At 46.0% G+C, this 25,368-nt stretch overlaps 1 pseudogene; it reads right to left on the bottom strand.

The window, feature by feature from the left end:
- The window catches only part of LOC144820194 (annexin A1-like), a 159,294-nt pseudogene that overhangs the window by 70,544 nt on the left and 63,382 nt on the right, over positions 1-25,368 (bottom strand).

Genomic DNA, 25,368 nt, shown 5'->3' with positions numbered 1-25,368 from the left:
CCCCCTCCATCAGGGTCTTCCTTCAGGACCGGGCTTATTCGGGTATTTCCTGTGGAAAGCAGCCACCAGCCGCGGCGCACAGATACCGCCAACAGGTTCCCATGACTCCTCCTCTGGCCCGTAGCCTTTCCACGCCACAAGGTACCACAGCTTACCCCGGCGCCAACGCGAATCTCGGATACCCTTGACCTCATAGTCACGCTCCCCGTCCACCCATACAGGTGGAGGCGCGGGGGGTTTGGGCGCCCCCGACGGCTTAAGCAGGGAGACATGGAATACTGGGTGGATGCACAGGCTGTCCGGCAACTCTAGTCTCACGTTCACCGGACTGATGCATTCCTTTATTCGGTACGGTCCGATGAAACGAGGATGAAACACACTGTGTTTGCAGAACTTCAGGTTCCTGGATGACACCCATACGTAATCCCCTGCCTGGTACAGTGGGCCCTGCCTTCGTCGTTTATCCGCAGACACCTTGTATTGCCTCTTTGCCTCCTCCAAACACCTCCTAGCGCTCACCGTTGTGTCTCGGATGTGAGCCACTCATCTGGTGGTTTCGGGAATGCCCGACGTTGTCGAGGGGTGCAACAAGGGGAGGAACCTGGGGTGATGCCCGTAGTTGCTGTAGAACGGAGACACCTTCGTGGAAGTATGTGTGGTGTTGTTATAAGCGACTTCTGCAAGCCACAACTTATCCACCCACTCTTCTGTGCCTTGGTCGACGAAGCAGCGGAGGTATTGTTTCAAGGTTTGGTTGAGGCGTTCTGTCTGGCCGTCTGTTTGCGGATGGTAGCTGGTGGACAACGCGGAGGTGACGTGTAGCGCCGAACACCAGGTTTTCCAGAACCTCGCCGTGAACTGCGATCCCCGGTCCGACACAATGATGCTGGGGAGGCCATGAGCCCTCACCACCTCCTTCAGCAGCATGACCGCCAATTGTCCAGCCATGGGCACTCCCTTACAGGCTATAAAACGACCCATCTTGGTCAAGCAGTCGATGACCACAAGAATGGTGGTATACCCTTTGTCCACGGGCAACCCAACCACGAAATCCAGGGAGATGCGGTCCCATGGCCGTGCTGGAGTCGGAAGCGGTTGCAGAAGACCTTGGGGGCGTCTGTGATCTGATTTCATGGCGGCGCAGGTCGTGCATGCGGCAATCCAGCTCCACACATCCGCCCTCACAGACGGCCACCAAAACTGTCGCAATACGTAGTCCACTGTCTTCTCTAATCCGAAGTGTCCCGCACTGGGCGATTCATGACACCATATGAAGGCCTGTTTCTGTAAGCGTGCGTTAGGCACCAATACCCGACGACCCTTCACTGGAATGCCGTCCTTTACCCGCCAGTCCTCGTGCCTCCGCAGCCATGTCAACCACCGGACGGTGTTGATACCTTTCTGTATGCCATGTAAGAAAGCCCCCGGCTGGATAGCACCCACCACCGCACCCGGACTTATGATGGACTCGAAGGTCGGTAGAGGATGTTCCGCCTCGGTGGTTTGCCTCGACAGAGCGTCTGCCTTCCTGTTTTCGGTTCCAGGCCTATAGGTGATGGTGAAGTGGAACCCGGAGAAGAACAACATCCATCGTTGTTGCCGAGGAGACACCTTTCTGGCAGCCGTCATGAACTGGAGGTTCCGATGGTCTGTGTACACCAACACCACATTTTTGGCCCCCATCAGCAGATGCCTCCACTCGGCAAAGGCGTCCTTGATGGCCAGAAGCTCCTTTTCGACGACATGATAGTTCCGTTCCGCCACGTTCAGTTTTCTGGACATAAACGCAACGGGATGCAGCATTCCTGTCACAGGATCCTTTTGGGACAGTATTGCCCCCACCGCCGAATCCGAGGCGTCCGCCTCTACCAGATACTGCTGTTCCGGGTCAGGGTGGGCAAGGACAGGAGCGGATACAAAGGCTTGTTTCAACGCACGGAACGCTCTCTCGGCCTCTTCCGACCACAGAAACGTCACTGACTTCTTCAATAGATGCGTGATGGGAGTCACGAGCCCTGAGAACCCCTCAATGAACCGGCGGTAAAAGTTGGCAAAGCCAAGAAAGCTCTGGACTTCCTTTATGTTCTTAGGTGCTGGCCATTCCGCCACAGCTTTCACCTTTCTCTCCGCCATTGTTTGTCCTTCGGGGCTTAACATGACTCCGAGGAATTCTACTGTTGTCACGTGGAAATCGCATTTACTGAGCTTACAGTACAGCGAGTTTTCTCGCAGGATCCGTAGTACCGATTCCACATGCACCACGTGGTTTTCTGTGTTGTCCGAGTAGATCAAGATATCATCTATGTATACGACGACGTAGACATCCAGGATGTCTCTAAGCACGTCGTTCAGGAAGAACTGAAACGCTGCAGGGGCGTTACACAGCCCAAACGGCATTACTCTGTATTCAAACAGGCCGAACCTCGTCTTGAATGCCGTCTTCCACTCGTCCCCGCAACGCATACGGACTAGATGGTAAGCCCCTTTCAGATCGAGTTTGGTGTATACACGGGCCGTTTTTACTTGTTCTAGAAGCATGTTTATGAGCGGCAGGGGGTATCTGTTCTTTATTGTGATGGCGTTGAGCGCCCTGAAGTCCACACAGGCGCGATGTTCCCCATTGGCCTTAGGGATAAAAAACAGTGGTGATGCCGCAGGAGATCTTGAAGGCCTAATGAACCCGAGTTGTAACATCTTATCCAGGTAGGCACAAAGGTGGATGTTTTCGGGTTCGGACAGTGCGTACAGCCGGCCGCCAGGTATCGCAGCACCAGGGACCAGATCGATTTGGCAGTCATAGACCCTATGGGGTGGAAGCGTCTCCGCTTGGACATCATCAAACACGTCTCTATATGCTAAGTACGCCTCAGGGAGGACCACCTCCTTTTCCGCAGCGGTGGCCACCACCCACCCTGTATTCTCCGAGTCCTTGCGTGCCTCCCTTGACCATTGACAGGACCGAGAACAGAAAGGGGAGTCCATTTGCTGCTCCTGTGTTTCTCAGTTGATGGCGGGGTTGTGTTTTTTCAGCCACGGCAATCCCAAAATGATCCCATACTGCGGAGCACAGATGATCTTGAAGTCCACCACTTCCTTGTGTTGTGTCCCGTATACCATATCAACGTCCCCGGTGTGGTGGCTGATGGGCCCAGAAACCAGCCTGCGCCCATCCACAGCAAAGACCTCCTCCGGGACCGCGCACCTCTGCAGGGCCATACCAATACGTTTTGCCTCCTTCTCATCCATAAACAGCCCTGCGGCCCCTGAGTCGACCATGGCTGAGACCGAAACCCATGTGCTCCGGACCCGCAGGTGTAAAGGGATGTACAGGTGTCGGTTGCTCTCCGATGTGTGCAGCTGAGCTGAAGGGATAAAGCCATGACTCCGGAAATCCCCTTCGTTGTTCCAGGAGCTCGTTAGTTTTCCGCCGTCTTGTCCACTGACGCAGTGGACAAGCGACCAGGGCGCGGATGTCCTGTCTTTGGTTTGACAGGACATTTGCGGACGTAGTGTCCCTTCTTGACGCAGTACAGGCAAAGTCCTTGTTTTCTACGAGCCTCTTTCTCGGTTGCCGTAAGGCTGGCTCGGACTGCACCGATGTCCATGGAGTCGGTACGAGATACTGTTGTCGCTTCTGCTGTAGACGCATGTCCCGCAGCAAGCAGGGCTTTGTCCTTCTTATGTACACCCCCGCGCCTTTCGCTTAGGCGGTGGTCTAGGCGGATGGCCAGGCTGATTAGGTCTTCGCAGTGCACAGGTTGAGGGTCTATTTGTGCGATCACATCCTTCAAGTCCTCGCTCAGACCCTGGTGAAAAAGCGCCGTTTGCTTGGCAGGGGGCCATTTGGATTCAGCAACCAGGCGTCTGAATGCGTTCAGGTAATTGACAAGCCCGGTTGTGCCTTGTTTTAGTTCCAACAACTCCCTGTCCGCCGTGTAGGAATCCGCTCTCCGGTCGAACACCTTTACGAACTCCTCTTGGAACTGTTCCCAATCGTACAACAGCGGATCGTCCCTGCTCACCAACGGTACTGCCCACTGAGCTGCGTTCCCCGCCAAGTATGAGATCATGAAGGCGACTCTGGCCTGGTTGGTGGGAAACGACTTAGGTTTGTAGGAGAAGTGTAGAGCCACCTGTGTTATGAAGACCTGGACTGTGGAGGGATCCCTGCTGTACCTTTCCGGTGTGGCAAGAGGTATTGCTACAGGCATCTCCACTACCACGGCAGCAGGCATTCCCGTGGTACAAGCCCCTGCGTTGAACGGATTCCTCTGCTGGTTGTCCACCCTTGCTCGTAAGTCCGCCGTCTCCTGGCGCGAGGTAGCCAGTTCGTTCTGAACGTCGAGCAAAGCCGTCAATATGTCTTCCATGGTGGCCATGACCTGTTACCCAACCAGGAGGTTGATTGTTGTTGTTCAAGGTCGGATATTATGTAATCGTGGTTTCCTCGGGATCGGGTAACCCCAACACACTCTGGTACACCCCTGACCGTAACTCAAGAATGGAGAATAGACGATGCTTGATAAGTAGACCAGCTTTTTATTAATGATACACAAGCTATGGGTACGGTAGATGTTCCAACCGTCCTCTGCACGAATGCCAGTCCTGGCACTCACCAACAGAGGACACCGTGGTAAGTAATGGCCGACAATGCCACTCGATTAACGACACAAGCTGGTTACTGTCGTCCTCCGCACTCGTGTCAGTCCTGACACGCTCCAACGGAGGGCAAATCAATACAAAAGCTAACGGAAAGCCAGTATAGTTCCTTCCACTCGATAACCCTCGAGCGGAGACTGGCAAAGGTCTGTGTGTGGACTGAGTTCCACACGCTCGATAACCCTCGAGCGGGGACTGGCAAGAGTCCAAGACGGGACGGTGTCCCACGCGCTCGATAACCCTCGAGCGGGGACTGGCAAGGGTCTGTGAGGGGACGAGGTCCCATGTACTCGATAACCCTCGAGCGCGGGACTGGCAAGGGTCTGTAAAGGGACGATGTCTCACGCGCTCGATAACCCTCGAGCGGGGACTGGCAAGGGTCTGGGAAGGGACGGAGTCCCACACGCTCGATAGCCCTCGAGCGGGGACTGGCAAGGGTTTGTGATGGGATGGAGTCCCAAGTGCTCGATAACCCTCGAGCGGGGACTGGACGGGTTCAAAGGCTTGGGCGGGATACAAACGCCCGTGATATGCAGGGTCCTGTCTGTGTGCGTGTCCTCCTTCCAACACTAGCGTCCAGCGCTTCCGTAACACACACAAGGGAAAATCGTGGCTCACCTTCCTTGAAGCGTCGGCTATGCGGTCTCGCGTCTATGAATCAAAATATCCGACGCTGACTGCTGGCATCCCGGCTGTCTTTATGGTGACGCCCTCCGCGTGTGTTACCGCGCTATGCCCTCTGGGAATTGTAGTTCGGGGCGGATGTGGTTCTGGGACTTGTGCTTCCAAGTTCTTTGTTCGCCGCTACGGAGCTCTAATGAGTGTCTTAACAGTTGCGTTAAAATAATCCACAATTGTGTCACGTTTTAGCCAACTGTACCTTTAGATGCGACAAAAGTTCCAAGTGAAAGCTGTAGCGGTAAAAAGCAAGCGATGCATCACTCCAGAGACCCTGGGGAGGCGGTGCGACAACCCCGCTGGACGCAGTGGGCATGTTGCGATGACTCTGGTCTGTGTGGGGAGGTATGTGATACCTTGCATGGATTCCAATGCACAGGTTTCGGTGGAAGCGGCTCGCAAAAGGTACGATGCGACAATCTTCGGGGCGGCGACGATCTCCGGTGCGGCCGCGATGTGTGGCTCAGCGGCGATCTTCTCTTCTCATGGCCTCTCGGTGCGATGGCTCTGCGACGACTCTTGCAGCGACATGATGCGGTCTGCAAGCAATAGGTGCAACAATCTCACCCAGTGACAACAGGCTCTGCGACGATACTCGCAGCAATGGTAATCTCCCGCACCGGACTGGTGCGTCCCGCAAACGAAGGATGCGACGACTCTGGCAGCGGCAACAGGCGCTGCGACAATCTCGGCGTTCGCGGTGGCAGGAATTTCCTCGCACTGACGGGGATGCGCTCCGAAAGCGAGCAATGCGCTAAAAGTTGCAGACAGTCTTTAAAATCTTGGTTTCCAGCTTCCCAACACAGGTACAACTTCCAGAGGCACCACAACTGGCCCAAACACTCTAGGAAGAACAGAACTCTCTCCGCGGAGTTCAGGGAAGCTGGGGATGCTGTCCTTTGGTTCCTGGGACTTAACAGGCCCTTGGAGATTCCTTCAAGCAAGGGGACACAGCACAAAGCAAAGTCCTTCCCCTCTCGTTGGCAGCAAAGCAACTGCAGGTCAGTCCAGCAAAGCAACAGCAGGAAAGTCTTCCTTCTTCAGTCTTCCAGCTTTCTCCTTGGAAGAGGGTCCTTCTTGATTCCAGGATGATCTAAAGTTCAGTGGTCTGGGGTCCTGTACTTATACCCCAAAAAGTATTTGTGCAGGAGGGCTCTGAGCCCAGTCCAAACCAGTTCTGGAGCACTCTGTGTACATGACTCCTTCTTTCCTTTCACAGTGCAGAGCAAAAAACATCAGACGCCCCACAGGAGGTGGAGCCAGCCCTGGAGCACTTTATTGACATGATTCCTTCTTTCCTTTCACAGTGCAGGGCAGGGACATCAGACGCACCACAGGGGGTGGAGCCAGCCCTGTGGGGGGCAGGTACAGTCCTAATCAGGTCCCAGGTGCAACTCCTCCTTCCCATCTGGATTCAGATCTCTCTATTCATCACTGGGCGGACTCATTCTGTCTCCTGGAACCCCCCAGCCCTATCACTCACAACCCAGACAGTCAATTCACAAACAGCCAAAGGCACACAGAAAGGTCAGACAAGAAAGCAGCCACTTTCTAAAAGTGCCGCTTTCAAACACAGGATTTAAAAACCATCCTTCCTAAAAGATGTGTTATTATATTCTGATGGATACCAGACTTCAATTTTCTATCTTGCTCTTATGGGAAGATATGCAGATAAACATTATACTTAGGATTCCCCACTATAGCCTATAGGCAAGATAGCCCTCTCAGTAGTGAAAAACGAAAATGGCTGTAATTCACTACCAGAGCATGTCACACCCACTAGTACATGCTCTACCTTTCATCTACACTGCACCCTGGCCATGAGGGTACCTTGGGGCTTCCATAGGGGTGTCCAATGTGCACAGAAAGGGAAATGTTAGGCCTGGTCAGTGAAGTCACTGGCCAGGTTGACATGGTAGTTTACACACTGCACACAGGCACTGCGGTGGCAGACCTCACACACGATTTTAGGGCTACTCATGTGGGTGGCACAATCAGTGCTGCAGGCCCACTAGTAGCATTTGTATCACCAGCCCCGGCACACTCAGTGCACTTTACTAGGGACTTATTAGTGATACAAATATGCCAATCATGGATAACCAATTACAATAACAATTTACATAGGAGCATATGCACTTTAGCACTGATCAGCAGTGGTAAAGTGCCCAGAGCCCTATTGTCAACAACCACAGGTCAGGAAAAACAAGGGAGGAAGAAGCAAAAAGTCTGGGGATAACCCTGCGAAAAGGGCCATTTCCAACAAGTGAACATTGCTCACGAGCAGTCACGTTAATCATGGTAGTCCACTGCAGCAAGATCCACCCTCTCCTCTCAGGTTACACTACAAAAAACCAAGGGGCTGATTCACATAACTAATCTCAGATCAAATCCTAAATGTACTATTTTTGGTATTCACAGAAGGCATTTAGCAGTAGTAAAGTGGGCACTTTACTACTACTAAACTGAGACAAAATCTTAACTTTACTACTTTCGGTATTCACAAAAGGCATTTAGTAGTAGCAAAGTTAGGAGTCCTAACATTACTACTACTAAATGCCTTCTGTGAATACCAAAAGTAGTAAGTTTAGGATTTAGTCTTAGATTAGTTCTGTGAATCGGCCCTAACCAAGCCATCAGAAACTGCTCAAGAGGCAGACTCCGCTCAATCCCCTTCTAAAAAGCCTAGGAGGGGAAGTATATTAGCAGACCAGTTCCTTTCCACACTGGAAGCTCAAATGGAAGATCAGATGGAAGCATCAAGGACACACACTCGAGCCTTTAGAAATGACCTAAAACCCAGCCCAGAAGTCCCATTCACAAAAGAGAACCAGTCTCTCCTTCTGCAGGACTTCCTAGCCCTACACTGTCCTCTCTGTCCTCCATTAGCATCAAGCATGATACGATTGCCAGGGTGCTCCTATGTCAATCACAAAAGATGGAGCTTTATATAGACCTAACCCAATCCATCACCTCCAGCTTAATGGTCTTAGGACTCAGGCTAAGTACACTGAAAAATCTCTTTGGGCAAGCAGAGGTGGATCAACTCTGCTTATGCTCCCCGTTGCTTGAAAAACTAAGCTCTCCACTGGAGATACGCTGGCCTCTAATGGACAGTGTAAAGAATTCGGACCGTGCCCTTAGAAAAAATTGTATTGCATCCTCCCTAACCCAAACTCTTACACCCGACCCAATCATCACTAAAAACAACTCTTCCCCAGTTGGGTAATACTGGCCTCACCAGAGCCCGAACAGAGTTTGCATTCTTTATTAAATCAGCCCACTCACACCTTGGCCAGTATTGCGGTCTAACTCCTCTGAAGCTCACAAGAGGGAGCACACAAGTTCAATCTCCTGAATCACCATTCCAATAAGGCAGAAAACTTTCAAGAACAGCAAAAAAGATACTGAAAAAACAGTTTAAAAAAAACGGTGCCTCACAAAACAGAGATCCCTGATCACAGGAACTACCAGGGTCTCTCATGTGGACCAAGAAGACGAGTCCACTAAGCTCTTATCCATATTAAACACAGCCCCTAAATAAAGCCTGGGCCATATGATAGGGACAAGTACGCAAACCGGAACGGACAATTCATCGAGCCCTTCTGCTTTCCTCTGAGACGTTGCAATACAGACCACAAAGGCAGCAGCTGCACTGATCTGCCAATGGAAAGGGAAAAAACATTCAAAAAGTGACTACTCTGGGGACTGGCTTGGATCAGGCACCAGAAGTTGGCACCAATCCACCTGGGGTCACACTGATTCTTATACCCACAATTGAAACATCAATAGCATCAATGGCATAAAATGAAACCCAAAAAGGTACTGGTGCACTCAGCAGGATACTAGACACAAAGCAATCCAACATCCCCTAGTCACAGGGTGGAAGGGGCGGCTCATAAAGGCTGTTTCTACGAGGCCATTCTCTGCATTAAACAAACCCACAGTGGGCACATATGGGATTAATTGTGTGCAGGTCTTCAAACGGGCATGGGATAACTGTACATCTATTCTTAACAGCCCCAGGGCACCACAGTAGAATCAAGTACTAACAGAATACCCTCTCACTCAGATGCAGCAAGTAGGGTGCCTCTCACCAAAGCCCCCCCCCCCCCAGCCCTCCTGGCTATGGAAGTAGCATCCAAAATACATACTGGCCTTTGCACCCAGTAATCAAGCAACAACCAATATATGGTTTGGGCTGAGTGACGAGAATTTGGAACAAGCCCATCTGAGCAATGCGTCAATCCAACATCCGGTGTGAACAGATGGTTTGACATTCAGCCACAACCAACATCAAGACCAGCATACCAATGCTCGAACGCAAATTGGGGGGACAACCAGGCACACACTACAAGGGGACCAAAGGCTCAGAATTGGAGACAAAGCGGCCCAATTAGCAGACTCCCACATATCCAACGCAGTGGCTCCGCAGGTGCACCTTGCCCTGCAGCTTTCCAGCCACAACAGGGTCTGGAAACTCAACCTTCAAAGCAGGGGAAGTCACATATGCAGGGACCATGGACCACTTTGGACTACACCCCCAAGGGTGCCACTGACATATTAAACAGGGGTAATTTGTTATGCTTGTTTAAACATATTTTAACGCCGAAGGATCTGACATCGGATGAACTAACTTCTGTAATGATTGCCCATCTCCTGGAAAAAAGGTCCCTGGATGCCCCAATCATTACATGGGAAAGAGCTGATCCCAGAGATGCCATACTGAATGAATCATTTATATTTGAGGAATGGGGAATCGAGCTGTTGAAGCTCCACCCACCAAAATACCATCATGTCCTACTGCCGCAGGATCCCACTCTGTAGAAAATAAAAACCTTCTCAGGGGACACACTGATACTTGGTCCTTTTAAACCAACAAAGAAGAAATTGGCACAGAAGCTGAAATATAAAAGTAACATCTTTATTAACCTCAAATAAGGGAGACTACGTCACTCAGAAGCCTAAGCAACTGAATTAGGCAGTCTGAGGAGTACAGAAAACAGAGGCCTTATATATGCTTAGGGTTACATAGTCAGCATAAGACCAAGGGACAGTCCTGGCACATGTAAGCTTGCAAAATGCCTAATATGGGCCTGCAAGATCTGCTTGCTCAACAAAGTGGGAGGAGAGTTACTTCTCCATACAGCAGCAAAAATAGCCTGACAGTTCTACAAGATGAGCAGGTGCATTCTACTAGCTAGGACCTTCTGAGCATGTGTGAAGGTGGAAGATGCTAAATATAGTTAGTTTCTAGGCAGATTACAAGAGCAGTCAACACTGAGGGAGGACAGAGCACATGGCGAGCACGTGGCAGCACATGGCAAACAAGATGGCTGCCAGAAATACAAAATGGCTTTCAGCTCATACTAACAAATCCCTTCAATATTTAACAGATAGTCCTTTTAGCATTAGCTAAAGACATTCATATGATCCAATAGGAACATAGAAAATATTTGCACATTAATTTTCATAAATTTATCAATATCCTTATTCATTGCTAGGTGGGCATTTTCCATTCTAAACATTTCATTAAACGGGTATATTTGAAGTATAAGCAGGAATACAAAGGGAACGGAGCATTGGGCCATAATTTACATACAGATTGCAGGAGAGAGTAATGACCACTATTACAAACATAATTATCATTTTTCCTAGTCCTAAGCAAAAGCAAATCCTAAAACCGTCTAGTAAAAACATTTTAAGGGCTTCTTGTCCATTTTCCTTTTATGAGGGCTAGAACATCCATTATATTTGGGACCAGGACCGTAGGAATTAGAACAAAGAGCTGCAAAGGGCTGCTCCTCCTTAAAAACGGGACATCCAAAGGGGTACATTATTGACAAAAAGGAGAAGTCCTTTGGGAAATTGAAGCCACTGTACAACTAACCAGAGGGGAGGCTTCTCCCTGTGTCCGTTTGAGCCTCACAGGCAAGCTCTTGTTGTTTCCACGGTGGAGCTGCACAACTCGCAACTCAAGAATCACAGCCCAGTTTCAAGGAAAAAGTCTCTTCTTTCAGGGCAGTCACCCACCAGGGCATATGCTCTTATCGATCCTGTCCAGTGTCTCAGGCAGTGCACCAGTTTTCTTCACTTCAATCTAACAGGCACCAGAGACACAGCACCTGTACCCGAAACTCAAGTCCTTCCCTCACTCCTGCATTGCTCTGCTGGTGCACTGCTCATTCGTTGGGGCCAAACATTGCGTCCAGTGTGCTCAGGCACCTCTTGACCAACAAACAAAGGAGCAAACTTGCATTCACTTTGGGACCAAGATTCAGAGGCCTGATGCTAGGATCTCTGAAGCAGCCCTTGTTTATAAAGGGATCACCTCAAGCAAAGCTTCCTCGACATTCTGGTCGGTCTGTGACTCTCAGCTGGGCATTAAAACTTCATCCACATTTTCTCCTTTCTGATTTGTGACCCCGTCTTTCGCCCAAGACAGTTGCAGGGGTACACACTAAATCACAGGGCTTCCGCCTTCACTGAGGTCCTAGTTGCCAGCAATGCCTGTGCTGGTTACCTTCACTTTGGCTTCAAGCTGGACTGGTGCTGACGCTGACTCCCCATGCTGAATCTGATGTCCAGGCCCCTCTGGCAATGGTTGTAAGGCAGCAAATATCTATTGGTGGACAGAACAAAAGGTCTTTAGACAAGGCACAGAAACAGTCTATCAGCAGAGAGGATAGTCTCAGAATACTTCCTAGTCTTGGGACGCCCCATATATTAGCAAGGCACCCAAGAACCACTTCCATCTATCTAAGAGAGAGTAAAAAAACCAACATCCTATACCTATGGCAAGTATAAAAGGAACTCTTTGGTGAACTGATAAGAATAATACATCACCCAATCCCAAGCAGCCAAGGACGTCTGTTCATTTACTAAATTGTGAGGAAAAGAGAAAAACTACACACAGACATACCCTAAATCCTTACATTGGTGTATTCCTGTGTACTAATCTGAAAACCCTCAAAAAAGGAAATGTCCTACACTTTTGCTCATAAACTTTACATTACTTGTATAGGACTGCAGACACTTCTAAAATGATTTCTTCTTAATAAAAGCACCTACATTGTATGCTTAGGACCATGCTCTCCTCATGTTATAGGAGCAACAGAAAACATCTAAAATTTCTAATTTAACAGGGGTTCTTATCTATAAAACAATATTTCCTTCAAAACATTTTTTGCTAAGGATCCCATGGGCATCTTCCCCGCATTCCAATTTTCGTGATCCAAACTATGCAACATCAGCTCTTATAAGGACTGTCAGTTTGTTTACAGAGACTAGCTAATAAAAAAAAGTAGCAATGCCCTTGCAAAATTATATAGCATGGAATAACATACAATAATGGTGTTATCACCTTAAGACTTGTAGAACAAAAACTACTCACATCTTGTTCCGCCTAAAGGTCAAATAAGTGAACAACAATCTAGACTACTGATCCAGTCATAATTTCATCAAACATGATGGGCAGTAACATAACATATATATGTATTCATTTTATTAATGCTAACAATGTAAAAAACAGTATTACTGAATAGCCAATTAAATGTCTCATTGCTATTTCACAGACAGCTTAGAAAGGCTAAAAAAATGAGAAAAGGAGAGAGCAACATACATTTTGCCCAGCCTTAATTTGAAGAGGAGCTAGCCTCCTTCCCCCATTTTGACAGTAGGAAACCTGAAACAGGTTTCACTTCTGTCAACACTATCAACCCCTATTTGTAGCAACTAGGCATAAACAAAGTTATAGGAGGTGGATTGTACATTTGAGGGAACTAAAAAACATGAATACTCAATCCCCAATTCTTTTTAGCAAATGTACAAGTGTAACATGAGGGCATATGAAGTCAAACTAAATTTCATTGCCTCAGCTTTTTTTTTTACAGTAATCCTCAGACTAAAAGCATTAGTGCTGTATATATGGCCAAGCTAACATATACAATTGTGTTGTGGTATATTCATATGAGTGCATAAAAACTTGCTTTTGCCCAAAAACAATAAGCACAACTCCTCCTTCTTTTCCCGTGCTGCCATCTCGTCTAAGCGGCGGTTAAAACACAGCTGTTGTAAAGCTTTTTTTAGAGTTGAAATGGAAGCACGGTGACTGTCTATTTAAAATTGGAGCTTTTCAATGCATGTTCTATAATATGTGTTTTAGTTCAACAACATCCAATTTACTCAGATGATGTGTTTGCCTGTTTATATCTAAGACAATGTATCTAAAGAAAATGTTGTAACATTTTATAATTGTTTATTTATTGCAAAAACACACAATTTCTTTTTTTTTAGCCTATTTTATTCTTATTCAATCTGAATACTAATTTTATCTTTTAAGCATTGGCAGTTTGTACATGTGCATAGTTGCTTGCTCTTATCAATCTAATAGTAACATGTAGTTATTTAGCATATCATATGGTTCATTTCTGGATTTTTATTTAATTTGTATTTAATATTAATTAAATGACATTTTGCATAACAGACTGATGACAGCAAGAAAACACAAACAAACACACTAAGCTCATTCCAGACATATACAGAAGGGGTCATACACTCAAAACACATGATACAGCACGCTTAAGAGCCATTATTTCACAAATAGCGCAATCGCTTTTTACTTACAGAAGTACCACTAATGTAAAACGACGAACCACATAGACATTTAAACACATGATTAACCCACAGATCAACACTTAGGACAGAAACAAAGGACAGCCAACAGACTGTACTCAAACCAAACCATTTGTAAATACCAGTTGTAAGACATATTTACAAGAAGAGCTTCTCAATAGTATTCCAAAAGACTGCAAAAAAAACAGCCCAACAGACTGTTTCATTTTCAAGTAGCCAAAATACACTAAATTCACTAGCTTTGTCTGGCAGAACACCAAAAAATCGCTCTGCATTTCTCAAAAGTGCACAGAAAAGGATCCTTGTTCGTATTATTGTCATATTTTAATTCCCTGGGGATACAGAATCACCAAGGAAGAAATATGTTTTTATACCTAAACCTATTTAGGTATATCCCTCTAGGGAGCCGGCTAATTCACTTCACATCTCACTATGGTACCTCCAAAAAGCAACACATTCTCCGATGTGTGCTTGAAACAGGCATGCCAAAAATATTGCAACATATGCAAATATTATAATCAAAGTAGCACTTAAGGTACTCTTGTACTGTGTGCCATTCAAATCAATTCAAAACAGAGAAAAGTCTCCTCATTACCTGCCTACATAAATTGCAATTTACATATTACATACATACAAATACAAATATTGGCCAATCATACTAACCCAAAGCCACAGTAAGCGTTACTAAACTACCTTACCCATCCAAGGCATCAAAAACCAACAGCAAGTGCCGCAGAATGACTCTTACCAAACAAATGGTTGTCCAAATTCTAACTGCCAAGTTCTGAATGACCTAACGGTCTTTTTTAGAATACGCACGCCAAAAAGGTTCTCAGTCAGGAGTAACATCATGTGGAGGATCAAAATCAGGAAGATAAGAAATATACTGGACTGCCAAGACAGAGAATCTCCAGAATCTCTGTGCACAGAGTACCTCCTTAGTAGAGTCCTGTCCTGTCCTTCTCAGTAGATTTCTGTCTCCTGACAAGATCACTCCCTTAGATAGCCACTTCTCTGATGAGCCCCACGTGGGGTGCCATCTATAGAAAATAGAAACCTTCTCAGGGGTCCCACTGATACTTGGACCTTTTAAACCAACAAAGAAGAAATTGGCACATAAGCTGAAATATAAAACAGAGATCCCTGCTCACAGGACCTACCAGGGTCTCTCATGCGGACCAAGAAGACGAGTCCACTAAGCTCTTATCTATATTAAACACAGCCCCTAAATAAAGCCTAAGCCACATGATAGGGACAAGCATGCAAGCGGGCAAGGACAATTCATCGAGCCCTTCTACTTGCCACTGAGACGTTGCAATCCAGAACACAAAGGCAGCAGCTGCACTGATCTGCCAATGGAAAGGGAAAAAACATTCAAAAAGTGACTACTCTGGGTACTGGCTTGGATCAGGCACCAGAAGTTAGCACCAATCCACCTCGGGTCACACTGATTCTTATACCCACAGTTGAAACATCAATAGCATCAATGGCATAACATGAAACCTAAAAAGGTACTGGTGCACTCAGCAGGATACTAGCAATCCAACATCCCCCAGTCACAGGTGGGAAGGGGCGGCTCATAGAGGCTGCTTCTACGAACCCATTCTCTGCATTAAACAAACCCACAGTGGGCACCTATGGGATCAATTGTGTGCAGCCTTCAAACGGGAATGGGATAAGTGTACATCTATTCTTAACAGCCCCAGGGCACCACAGTAGAATCAAGTACTAACAGAATACCCTCTCACTCAGATGCAGCAAGTAGGGTGTCTCTCACCAAAGCCCTCCCTAGCCCTCCTGGCTATGGAAGTAGCATTCAAAATACATTCTGGCCTTTGCACTCAGTAATCAAGCAACAACAAATATATGGTTTGGGATGAGCGACGAGAATTTGGAACAAGCCCATCTGAGCAATGCGTCAATCCAACACCCGGTGTTAACAGATAGTTTGACATTCAGCCACAACCAACATCAAGACCAGCAGACCAATGCTCGAACGCAAATTGGGGGGACAACCAGGCACACACTACAAGTGGACCAAAGGCTCAGATCTGGAGACAAAGCGGCCCAATTAGCAGACTCCCACATATCCAACGCAGTGGCTCCGCAGGTGTACCTTGCCCTGCAGCTTTCCAGTCACAACAGGGTCTGGAAACTCAACCTTCAAAGCAAGGGAAGTCACATATGCAGGGACCATGGACCACTTTGGACTGGCATTCATTCCAAACTACACCCCCAAGGGTGCCACTGACATATTAAACAGGGATAATTTGTTATGCTTGTTTAAACATATTTAACACCGAAGGATCTGACATCGGATGAACTAACTTCTGTAATGATTGCCCATCTCCTGGAAAAAAGGTCCCTGGATGCCCCAATCATCACATGGGAAAGAGATGATCACAGAGATGCCATACTGAATGAATCATTTATATTTGAGGAATGGGGAATCGAGCTGTTGAAGCTCCACCCTCCGAAATACCCCCATGTCCTACTGCCGCAGGAGCCCACTCTGTAGAATACAGAAGCCTTCTCAGGGGTCCCACTGATACTTGGTCCTTTTAAACCAACAAATAAGATATTGTCACAGAAGCTGAAATATAAAAGTAACATCTTTATTAACCTCAAATGAGGGAGACTACGTCACACAGAAGCCTTAGAAACTGAATGAGGCAGTCTGAGGAGTACAGAAAACAGAGACCGTATACATGCTTAGGGTTACATAGTCAGCATAAGACCAAGGGACAGTCCTATCACATTTAAGCATGCAAAATGCCTAATATGGGCCTGCAAGATCTGCTTGCTCAACAAAGTGGGAGGAGAGTTACTTCTCCATACAGCAGCAAAAATAGCCTGACAGTTCTCCAAGATGAGCAGGTGCATTCTACTAGCTAGGCCCTTCTGAGCAAGTGCGAAGGTGGAAGATGCTAAATATAGTTAGTTTCTAGGCAGATTACAAGAGCAGTCAACACTGAGGGAGGACAGAGCACATGGCGAGCACGTGGCAGCACATGGCAAACAATATGGCTGCCAGAAATACAAAATGGCTTTCAGCTCATGCTAACAAATCCCTGCAATATTTAACAACTATGCAACACAGAAGTGTTTTGAGAGGGGGGTGAAGCGCCACCCACGAATGGCTAACAAGTGCATCAAAGGCAGCTAATGCTCTATAACTATTATGCACCAAGAATCAAAGAAATGCAAAATACATTACAGCAAGCAACAATTTCAGGTGGAAGCAGCTGGTAGGTCCCTAATGGGGCACCTAACAGGACTATTCCTAGCCACCTCCAATCAGTCTGCCTGCAAACTCAGAAAGCACCAACTGTGCAAAAGCTCATAATTACATCGTTGAACATGGATTGTCTGAGGACAATTCTAGAATCAAAATCTGCGGTGGCCTTCCTACATAAAAGCGATATCTGTTATAAAAGCGATAGAAGTTATGCTTTGCAAGTGGCAACAATTTCAGGGATAACAATTTCTCATAACAATCTTCCCTTACTCCTGATCCACTGCTATCAAAACACACAGAAAGCACAAGACAGCACACAGTAAGCAATCTCGGTAGCCCTCTAGAAGCTATGCTTCCGGAATTCCCCTCTCATGAAGACCGGCTTACAGGGAACTTCAACATCAGGGACCTGGGAAATCCTAGCACTGCTGCTCGAAATATCAAGGAATGGGGAAAAATGAACAGTTTTCTAGGTTCCTTTAAACTAGTGTCCACTGAACGAGCATTCAAGGCCCAGGATCACCACTACCATTCCCACAGTATCTGTAAAGGAATCTCAACAATCAATTACATCTTCCTGTCCGAAACCCTTGCTAATTGTCTTGCCAACATTGAGATTCCCAACAGGGGTGAAAGCGACCATAATCCCCTGACTCTAAGTCTGTAGCTAGTAGTTCCAACAGTAGCCAAATATTGCGCAGTGGACTCTTACAGACATCCGGAAGCTACAAGGTTAGTCACGAGGATCAATTGGAGGGCCACAGACACCTCTACGGTGACTAGGTGGTGACACAAGCTGCTTATCAATCCCAAAAATGCACTGGGAGTCGTACAAAACAAGTGAAACACACTCATAATAGAACTTACCGACTTATTCTTCGCCACCGGAGCCCGTGAACAACCCCCCTGCTACAAGGAAAGGTTCAGCTCAACCGACCATATAAGGCCCCTGCTGTTACACAGAGAAAGCTAACATTTTTAAAACTCCATGATTGCTGACTGTACTTAGATACTTAGATACTTGACAATATCCAGTGCATGGCAGGACCAACCGCCAACCAGGCTAATGCTGCTCTGACTAACTTGTACCCATGCCTCAGATCAGTGATCCGCAATACTGCACTTTTTACCACCCTGTCTTAGGCTATTATCCCGGCCTTTCTAGCTTTCTAGAATTTAAATGTTTTTACTACAACCAATATTTTTCATCCTTGTGTGACTGACATACATATAAATTACTTTACTAGTATAATGAACTGAATCACTCAGTAAAAGTGGACTTCAATGGGTGCTGTACCGGCAATGATACATGAAATAACCTTTTGTTATGGTTTTTATTAACCAAATAATACATTTGATTCCTATACATTTGGGGAGCCGGATGGCTTGTTTCACTGTAGCTCATGACCAGGAATATCCTCTTTTTTTCATTTTTGTGCCTAAGCTATTTTAATTACAATGTTTATCATAGCGTCACCTTGACTCAAATCCTTCAACCAAACAGCTATAAGCATGCTGATGAAAATGTACACACTTATGTAGATGGAGAGTCTCCCACTTAGTCAATTTCATGACAACAAGATGTAGGATGTTTGCTTCTGCCTATCATGCAACACTTGGAATATGGTGTGATCGGGAGGATCATGTCTTGAAGACTCTAGTGTTTTAGCACCATAAGAAAAACTAAACCATTTTTTTGAGTGAACAGTCAGTGCTTAAAAGACATGATAATTTTTCAAAACACCATTTAAATTTTAAGATAGATGAAGTTTCACCCTTGTGAGGCTGAAGGCGAATATCCATTGCAAACTTGCATAGGTCTACATTACTCAGTCAATGTCTTTGCAGTGGGAATCCAACTGACACAATGGCTGGTTAGTTCCTCTACAAATATCTACATTTGCGTTTACTTTTTATTTAAATGTTTGAGGACTCATTTTCAAAAAGAAACATTGCTCCTCATCTAAACCTTTATCTATGCTCAATAGATTCCCAACTGTCTACTCCAGTCTAAATTGTCTCACACAAGAACAAGCAGAAAAACCTATAACTGATTAGGTATATACTGAGAACGTATTGATTAAAACACTTTTTTTTACTTGGGGTTGAATGCATCAATGTAATTCCTTTTTTAACAAAATAAATTAAGATGAAGGGTAACTAGGGGGTCAAATGAGAAACTGAACATTTCAGCACATTTGGTGGGTGTATCATGAACAAAGTGAACACGTGCAAAAAGGCGGTTGTTCGCCTCAGTTTGTACAGGTGCAGTAACGTTTCTAATGAATACGGCCCCTAATCATTAGGGGGCGTCTTATTCCTTTCAGTGATGAGCGCAGAAGCAGAATCACTCCTTTAAAATGCATGAGGCAGGATGCATGGATGGAGTCCTGCGAGAAACAGTAGAGCACTGTCCACCCATTTTCAAGCGGCCAACATTTGTTAACCTCTTCCATGCTCATGACAAGGTCAGCTCGTCATGCAGTACACTGGAGCTGTGCTTATGACGAGCTGACCTTGTCATGAACAATGGAGTTTCTATATGTTCAGCACCCAGAGCAGCAGGGGGGTGCTTTAAAAAACGGCATACGGGGAATGTGTTTGGGGTGAGCTTCCGGTGGACCCTCAACAAATGTCTGCTTCCCAAATTGCAAGCTGCCACCAATCAAATGGTTGATATTGTCCCATTAGCACTTATTATCTTTAGCTTTGTGAAAGGATCTCACCATCAGGCCAGTAATCAGTCAATCGTTTGTGTGGGTGCTCCTGTCATGCCCCTTATCTTTGTGATTCGGACTGAGTTGCAAAAGGAACATGGAAAGTTGGAAAAACTTTTGTGACTTGTCAAAGTTCATTATGTATATTGCGAATTGTGCTTTGTGGTTGCAAATCATCCGATTATGCGAATCAGAGGCATTTCAACCCCAAATGCACTTTGTTCATCAATTCTTGAGTTAAAAAATGTTTTTTAGTGACAGTGTAGTTTTTATGAAGCATATTCCTTAATATGTACTCATATGTACATTTGCAATACAACTTGAAAATTCAGATACATTTGCTTTACATTAAGTAATGTATGCATTCAATTAACCATTGTAAATGTAATTATTCATCAACTTGAATCAGCCTTGTTAAATACCCAATGCACATGCATTTCCTGACTTCTTGCGATGTAAGATCTCACTTATACCTACCCGTACGAAGGTGTGGGAAGCTTCTTGTTGTAAGAATGTTGATGAAGACATTAACATCTGTCCCCCTTCTCTTCTCCCAGCTTCATATTTATTTATTTGAGGGTTTGTATAGCGCTAGGAATAGACTCCCGAAGGAGTATCTCCGCGCTCAAGACAGCAGGCAAGAAAATATCCGGACATCTCACTGATATTCTAAAAAACAAATGGGTAATTTACATAATTTTTGAGGGCAGGCTTCAGCTAATTTTGTTTGAACAGAAAAGTTTTCAGTTGTTTTCTAAAAAGGAGATGATCGGAGCATTGTCTCAATGAAAGTGGAAGAGCATTCCACAAAATGGGGCCTACCACAGACAGAGCCTTACCACCCAGTCTAGTCCTGCTAATCTTGGGTACCCTCAGCAACGGCTGCTCACTTGACCTAAGTGTGCGTGCAGGGGCATATGGTACAAATTTATTAGCCAAATAGGCCGGTCCTAAATCATTTAAACCTTTATGTATAGTACAACAGGTCTTAAACCTCACTCTTTGACGTATGGACAACCAGTGCAGTTTATCCAGCAGTGGTTTAGATGGAGATCTGGGGGGGGCGTTGAGGACCAGCCTGGCTGCTGTGTTCTGCACCACTTGCAGTCTGTCTAGCACCTCTTCATTTGCACCTGCCAGAAGACCATTACAATAGTCAAGTCGGCTAATCACTAGAGCCTGAACCAAAGTTCTTCTGATGGAGTCCGGGAGGAATGGAAATATCCTACGGAGGAGACCTATCATATGAAAACAAGATCCCACCGTGATGTTGGCATGTTGTTTCATAGTCATCTCCGGCTCCAACCGTACCCCCAGGTTCTTGATTATTTGTTTAGGTTCGGGAACTGGACCTAAGTCCAGCGGCCACCAATCAGGGGACCATTGGACTTTAGCCTCACCGAAAAGCATCACCTCAGTCTTACCAACATTACACTGAAGAAAGTTGGAAGACATCCACTGGGATACTGCTTTCATCCCCTCGGAGAAGGATTGTATAAGCTCCGGCGTTAGTAATTTAAAGGGAAAAAGCAGCTGAGTGTCGTCAGCATAGGACACAGGACAGAAACCAAAGGCTCTTGTTATATCTGCCAAGGGGACCACATAGGTGTTAAAAAGGGTTGGGCTCAAACACGAGCCCTGTGGAACCCCCTTGGTGATCTTAACCTCATCCGACCTAAAATCACCCATGGTGACACATTGGGTGCGGTCGGAGAGAAAGCTCTTTATCCAGTCCAGTGCCTTGCCACCGAGTCCATTCACAGTCAGTCGTTCGATCAGGATGTTATGCGAGATGGTATCGAATGCTGCTGATAAATCCAGCAGTACCAGGACAACGGAATAGCCACTGTTCTGGTATATGCGGAGATCATCCGTTATCGACAGCAGGGCCGTTTCAGTGCTATATTTCGGCCTGAAACCTACATACCATACATACAAGGCCTATTTCAAAGCAAAGCAAAATAACGTATTATTCCTTAGTATGGATGGGTTCAATAAAATGCATTTCTTTGTCTGTATTTAAGTGCATCATCTGGTCATATTGTCCTTGATTCAATACAGGTGTTGGCGGCTGAAATTTACTGTAAAATTGGGGTGAAAAGGTCATGATCGGAAATCTAGCTGCATAGCTGTGTTTGCTGAACTATCATGAGCCCAGACAATGATGCAAATAACTCTTTTCCACTTGCTAATTTCCCTATCCAGCATTATCCCAAACCTATTCACCCTCCTTCTCCCCCTTCCTTCATGATTTCCTCCTCTTGAGCAATATCCTGGATCTATTTTCTACAATTAAATCCAACCATCCCATAATCTTACTGGCATTCTAATGTTTGAACATTCTGAACTTTTCTTTGAGATTGTGCAAGAAAAGAAGTGAACCATCCTTCACATCTTTGACAAATTAATTTCTGTGACCCTGGGAAGTCATTAATGGAACGACATATGTCACCATTGATGACATTCTACAACATTCACATAGCTACTTGGCTGGAAAAATCTGTACTTAAAGTGTGGCTTCATATCATGTAGGTGGTGTGTTGGATTACCAGTGGGGTGGCGATGACGATGCCTGATCACCGTTCATGAGCATGGATCGGAAGGAGGAGTCACGATGTAGGACCCCATCTCACTCCTGTTCGATAGGAATGCTCTGAGAGATTGCGTTCTCTTCGTTAACACCTGTAAAATGTGAGGGTGAACTTCCCCCAAACTCCATCAAAAAGTCAGCAGAAACCCAGAGTTGCTTGCTAAATATCTGGGTTTTTTTTCTTTGCGTTGCACGTGTTTGATTGTCTCTCTCTTTCTGCAGGGACATCTGGAATTTGAGGGCCTTGGGCTGAACGTATATGGAGGGCCCCTGCTTGGGGAACCTTTGGATTTATGATCCAATTTCATGCCCTCTTTGGCCAGGTCACTGTTAGTGCACATGCACACTCGTCCAAATTCTAAATGTGTTTACATCTAAAATTCCGAAATAGTGACCCCTGTTTTCAACATTGGAACACAGCTCACTAATATTACTGAAAATAACCTTTGTGACCCTCTCCAATTTCTCATATGTCAGGCACCGTTTTGATCTGAAACTTATTTAATACATGTTGCATGAAACAAACAAAATCTCTCTGCAAAATACCTATAATAGACTCGCACATCACCGGCACATAAAAGAAATGAAAGGAAAACGGTTTTTAAAACAACCTGTTTAAGAAGTATTCAAGGTCATAAGGGCAAGACTGTGCAGAGCAAGCTGATTTTATCAGGGGCCCCCTGAACGGGTGGGGCCCTGGGCCAGAGTCCACTTTGCCCGTCCCAAAAACATCTCTTTCTTTGTGCCCTCACTGTGCTGCAGTCGTTGTGAGACTGCAACCCTCCCCCAACATTTCACTTTTTCCTTCACAACCACCACTCTAGCAGAAAGAGAAATGATTGGTGTGTTGGGAGAAGAGGCATACATTTAGAAGGCCACCCAGCTGACGTAATAGCGGTGACTATGAATAAAGCGTTGTTGAAATTAAAGGAAGTGTAAGATTCTAGGCAATGTTATCAAAGGCTGAGCTTGGATAGAAATGCAGGGGATCATGATTGATCCCTTCTTCATGGAGTGAAGAATCAGAATAGTTTAAAAAGGGTAGATCTATGGATGCCAGTGTGCCACAATTAATCATGACAAATAGGTAGGGAGAGGTGTTGCGCAGCACACGGGGCGCCTGACTCTGGAGCACGGGGCTCAAAGTGCGATTCCTGGCTCCAGTGGAGCTCACCTCAGCACCGTGTGACTCTGGGCAATTGGCTCACTTAATTTTCCAGATGGCCCACAGCACCTTGAAGCCCTTAGGGGTGAGTAGTTCGCGCATTACAAATACTGGATTGATTGATTGACAAATATATTACAAGTTGACGAGGCTACAACAAGTCCATCAACCAAACAAATACCCAGGATTTATGATTTGGAATCTGGACATACATCTACCTGCTCAGGAAGGGGAGTCATTGAAATAACCCAACAAGGAAAGAAATATATAGGGCCAGAATGGCTCAGAGCAACCCCTCGAGCAAAGATATACAGAAAGATGCTATGTTGAATATAGATGAACTGGGCGAAGAGGAGAGGGGGAATGATGGCAACAGTGCACAAACCTTGATCAAGGAGATTGATTCTGGGGACTACTTATTTTCTCTCTCAGACCCCTTGGATTCATCGGGAGACAAATTTGAGCTAAACCATATGCCCGGATCCAGGGGGGTTTCCCAGAGTAGTGGACATAGCGAATCAAGCAGCTTGCACCGTGAAGATCACGATCAGGGGACAGATACATCCGAAACTGCCCCTCAGACAGTTTGTAAGAAGCTGGGAAATAGTGAAGATGCCATACAGGAAGGGGGTAATGATGCTCTGGCATGCGACTACTCATTTTCGGCCGGAATGAGGGCAGACGTAGGGAGTGTAACCAAACACCCGACGGAAAAAGCAGGGGGGAAATATTAAGAGATTTCACTGACTATGATCTACAAAATTATCATGGCTCATAGAGAAGAAACTCACATACACCATAGAAATCCTTGGGTCTAGAGAGGCAAAGCAAACACACAGAGAAACTTATGGAAATACTGAATAATCCCTGTCAGGACGAAATCTCTCACCTACCGATGGAGGATTTAGTATTTCTTAACTAGAGTAGGAATACAAAACATCCCTGGGCTTCTTACTCTCAGAGAGGAAGTTGTAGCCCTTGGCAGGACTAGGTGTTCCTGCCAAGAGGAGAATCCCAAATGATGAAGCCTGCCACCATTGGTGGGTGAGGGATTTTGTCCTGGAAGGGGTTATCTTACGGTTTATCCTGTATGATTTTCCATAGGTTTCTCTGCTTGTTTGCTTTCCCTCTCTAGTCCCAAGGATTTCTGTGGTGTATGTGAGAAATTGATCGGGGATACAATCCATGTGGGTCTTTAGATTTCCCTCTGACCCCCCTCTAACCCTTTTCCTTTGGTATCAAATTGAAGAAATCCACACAGAAAGCCAACAGACCCTAGGTGCATGCCGCAAGTTACAAAATTCGATTCGACGCATCCCGAAATCCTGCTCCGAATTTGCGCAGAGTTACTGAGGTAGAAACGCTAATTTCTAACTTGGAAGATGAGCTGGCTACTCAGAAGGCAATAACAGAATAAACACCAGCATCTAAGGAGGACACACAATGGAAGTAGACAATTCTTGAAAACCACCTCTGGCGCAACAACTTGAGGATCTTGGGATTCGCATACTGCATGGAAGGCCAGGATATGGGAACATTTATCGGTGATCTCTTCTCTGAGACTTTTCCCGAGCATCTGCATTGGGATTCAATCAATCAATCAATCAGGGGTTTGTTGAAACACGAATACTCACCCATAAGGGTCTCAAGGTGCTAGGGGTGGGGGGTGCAGGTTCCATTCCATCAAGGA

Source organism: Lissotriton helveticus, chromosome 2_1, assembly GCF_964261635.1.
Source record: "Lissotriton helveticus chromosome 2_1, aLisHel1.1, whole genome shotgun sequence".
Lineage (NCBI taxonomy): Eukaryota > Metazoa > Chordata > Amphibia > Caudata > Salamandridae > Lissotriton > Lissotriton helveticus.
This window is presented reverse-complemented; position numbering and strand designations above follow the sequence as displayed.